Source organism: Epinephelus lanceolatus, chromosome 12 (assembly GCF_041903045.1).
Source record: "Epinephelus lanceolatus isolate andai-2023 chromosome 12, ASM4190304v1, whole genome shotgun sequence".
Lineage (NCBI taxonomy): Eukaryota > Metazoa > Chordata > Actinopteri > Perciformes > Serranidae > Epinephelus > Epinephelus lanceolatus.
Window position 1 is genome coordinate 39,212,165 of NC_135745.1, and position 4,637 is coordinate 39,216,801.

The following is a 4,637-nucleotide window of genomic DNA, read 5'->3' on the forward strand; positions in this document are numbered from 1 at the left end:
ATTTCATGTATTTCTGTGAATTCATGTTGGTCCTGACCTCTTCATTCATAATATTTTGACAAATGATTAGATGAGAAGATCGACACCACTCTTATATCTGGAAATGGAGGGAAAAGCAAGCATGGCTCTGTCTGAAGGCTGTCTGAATATCTGCCTACCTATCGTACAACAAAACCTCACAGTGACAATAAAACTTTGGGGAAGTCACTGTGTCTGGCCAGGAAATAGTCCCATGTGTAACCCCCTGTTAAAAACCCCAAATTTAAGTTTTTCTCTTAGGTATTTGTACAGATTAAAGAAATTAAATACAATGCGTTTATTAGTGAGCTTCAGAGCTGCTGGTACATGGATTTGTTACAGTGTGACGGAGCAAAGCTAGCTGTTTCCACTTGTTTCTAGTCTTTATGCTAAGCTAAGCTAGCTGCCAGCTGACAAATATGACAGTGGTATCAATCTTCTCATTTTACTGTCACCTGAAAGTGAATACGCTAAATGTTTGCTTTAAAATAACCATCCACAATGCAGCGAGTCAACCTGTCATGTTCACTCGTACTCTGACGCTGAATACCTGGAGATCTGTTGACGGGAGTGATCATAAAAGATCCAGTATCATGTGAAACATGCAACCTTAAATTATCAAGCTTGCTCACTTTAATCTCTAATTTGAGGTGTTATTTTGTTTACACACAGTAAGTAGAAACTTGGCTCCGCGAAGCCACTTGGCCCATCTGTGGCTGTTTGTGATCTGCGGTGAACGGGCTGGATATTGTTTGAGATTGGGAATGAATAGACTTCATCCCGAATCCTGGCAGGAGCGCTCCCCAGGTGTAGCTGAGAAAACCTGGACCCTTCCCAAGTTCAGATACCTCTCTCTCTTTACGTGCCAGAAATAAAGGTGTGTGCGGACACAAAAGATGTCAGGTGGTAGCTGAGCCACTGAAAGGTGTTTACACAGGAGTTAAGTAGGGTTGTCCCTGACTAAAGACATTGTCAGCTGGCAAACAGTTGGTGGATATTATTTACAAATCAAGAGGTCAACTCAGTCAACAAATCTATAATAGCACCTCTTACATTATGGCTGTCATGCTCGAGAATAAACCTGTTAATTCTGTTGTCATGTCAGTGAAATGTTCCTGGGAATTACTGTCATTTAACTGTTTATTAAGTCTATGCTTTCACATAATACGCACAATAAAACAAATATTAACCTCAGTCCTTCAGTTAACTTTACCTGTGAAAGAATCCATTGTCTCAAGCTTCACACATTAATCCTGTGACAATCCTGTAACTTTCTAATACAAGTGAGTCAACAGTGTTTGCATGTTAGAAAATCTTTTCTGTGACAATAACTAAACGTTTTGGTAATCTCCAAATCTTATGCAATCAAATGCGTAGGAAGAGTAAATATTTTTCAAGCGCAGGCCTGCCAAAGCGTTCACATTACTTGCCCGAATTATTGATAGTTTGCCAATTGATTTACGGTGCTCAATATGATATTTTGCAAAGTGATTAAAGGTTTCGTCTTCAGCTCTTGCGAAACCGCCTACAGTTATATTTGCAGACAAATTTGCTTTCTTCATTGTGAACTGCAGGTGAACTCACAGTTTAGGAGAAGTGATCGCTGTGCCTCGTGAAAGGCAAGACCAGACTGATATTTAACTTCAACAGGCAATCTTTAACCAAAAATCTACTAAACAGGGAGCTCTTCCTGCAGTTTATGATGACTTTTGACTGATGAAACCAACACAGGCGTGACAACATAAAGGACATACAAATAAATGAGTTTATAGTACGAACTCTAGAACAAAACTTGAAACAGTTTGGACTGTAAACCTCTCTGTACAAGGCAGCAGTGGAAAAGTTTTAAGATAAAGTCTTAAGATCAGTTACTTGTAAAAATACTTAATCACAAGTACAAATCCTGTGTTTATAACCTTACTTTCTTACTTGACTAAAAAACACAAGTACTTGTTCTGCAGCAAAATGGCCCCTGTGAGTGAATACATGTTTACTGTAGCTGGTTCAGGTGAAACTAATTTTACTTGTTAATACCACTTGACAGATTAATGTTCAACAAAATTCATCATAATTTCAGCCCAGTCATCAGATGAAAATGTTGTTACTGGACTTTTCTGCAAACCACAAATAAATTACATTTGCATGTTTCATATCGTAACAACATTTATACAAGAACAATATTTAAAAGCCGACTGTCATCAGGAGGCGGATGGTGTGTCACCTGGTTGAGATGCCTGCCAAGCTTTAGACCACTGTTTAAGACAAACAAACAAACAACAAAAAAAAGCTGTGTTTCCAGCAGCTGTTTAACCCCAAAGATGTGCGTTTTTTAGGGACCATCACTGTGTTTCCTGTGGCTTTTTAGCCCTTAAATGCGGTTGTTTTTTAGGGACCTATCACTGTGTTTCCAGCAGCTTTATGGCTCTGAAAGTGGGTGTTTTTAAGGGACCTGTGGCTGTGTTTGCTGTGGCTTTTTTAGCTCCAAATGTGGGTGTTTTTTAGGGATCTGTGGCTGTGTTTCCAGCAGCTTTTTAGCATCTAAATGTGGGTGTTTTTTAGGGATCCGTGGCTGTGTTTCCAGCAGCTTTTTAGCTCCAAATGTGTTTTTTTTTTAGGGATCTGTGGCTGTGTTTCCAACAGCTTTTTAGCAGCGAACGTGGGTGTTTTTTAGGGATCTGTGGCTGTGTTTCCTGGGACTTTTTTAGCTCCAAATGTGGGTGTTTTTTTAGGGATCCGTGGCTGTGTTTCCAGCAGCTTTTTAGCATCTAAATGTGGGTGTTTTTAAGGGACCTGTGGCTGTGTTTCCAGCAGCTTTTTAGCAGCGCATGTGGGTGTTTTTTAGGGACCTGTGACTGTGTTTCTGTGGCTTTTTAGCTCCAAATGTTGGTGTTTTTTAGGGACCTGTGGCTGTATTTCCAGCAGCTTTTTAGCTCCAAATGTGGGTGTTTTTTTAGGGAGCCTTGGCTATGGTTCCAGCAGCTTTTTAGTCCCAAAATGTGGGTGTCTTTTAGGGACCCGTAGCTGTGTTTGCTATGGCTTTATATCCCCTAAATGTGGGTATTTTTTAGTGACCTATCACTGTGTTTCTAGCAGCTTTATGGCTCTAAATGTGGGCGTTTTTTAGGGACCCGTGGCTGTGTTTCCTGTGGCTTTTTAGCCCCTAAATGTGGGTGTTGTTTAGGGACCTATCACTGAGTTTCCAGCAGCTTTATGGCTCTGAATGTGAGTATTTTTTAGGGATCTGTGGCTGTGTTTCCAGCAGCTTTTTAGCACTCAAATATGGGTGTCTTGTAGGGACCTGTGGCTGTTTCCTGTGGCTTTTTAGCCCCTAAATGTGGGTGTTTTCTAGGGACCTATCACTGTGTTTCCAGCAGCTTTATAGCTCTGAATGTTGGTGTTTTTGAGGGACCTGTGGCTGTTTTCTGTGGCCCTTTAGTCCCCTATAAATGTGGGTGTTTTTAGGGACCAGTCGCTGTGTTTCCTGTGACTTTTTAGCCCTAAATGTGGGTGTTTTTTTGGCGACCAATGGCTGGTTTTACAGCAGTGATAGTGACACAGAAAGCGGTTGTTTTTCAACAAGACATTTCTGTGTTTCAAGGGGTGACTGTGTGCCCCAAAACTGGGTAATTTAGCCAAAACATGATCTTTTCCTAACCTTAACCAAGTGCTTCTTGTGCTTAAACCTAACCACACATTACCTGCAGTGCTTTTAAACATGAAGTTTCAATGTATTTGCAACATAATTATGTACAGTTAACATATACATAGTTTGCAGAAATGTACAATGACAACTGTTTTTCTGGTTGCATATTTTATAAGCCCATCATATGTTTCTGTGCATCTGCAAAGGGACTTGTAACTCCAGCTGTCAGATACTTGTAGTGGAATAAAATGACAGTATTTCCCTCTTAAAGTTTGTGAGGTAGAAGTACAAAGCATATGTTGAAATAGTTCACTCAATAAACTGCTACATGTTTCAAAACTTTAGAGTCAAAGTTCATTCTTGACTTTGGAAACTTTCAGTTGTATCACACCATCTTCCTCAGCAGATGGTGTCGTCCTTATGGTACACTTGTTTTGCTATATATGTCAAAACTGTCCTTAAGTGCAGTACTTCAGTACTTAAGCACAATAGTGGAGTAAACATACTTAGTTACGTTCCACTGCTGTTATAAAAATGAACTATTTCAAAATGCAAAGTCTCGCTACAACATCTTTTTTTAGTCAGTATGGACTTACACTTCATTATAGTGCAGCAGACTAGTATTACTGTATTATCCTGCTTTTGCTGGATTACACAAATGCAGGGTTTGCCATTCTGGAAATAAACTGTCACTGACTGATGATCAACAAGAATTTGATCATATACAGGCCAGCTCAGACTGACCTCAGTCTGCACAAACAGTGTGCTTAAAACAGCCACAGAGGAGAAACTGTCATGCCAATCATAAATGAGAAGATTTATCTGCCTGAAACCTGAGAGTGAATTGTGAATCAGCTCAGCTCCCTGTATGTATTGCCATATTACTCTCTCTCCCCCTCTCTGTGCTGCTCTCTCTGTGCTGATGGGAGGAGCGCAGCGCAGCTCCTCTCTGTATAAGAAGTGTTGAACGTTCAAC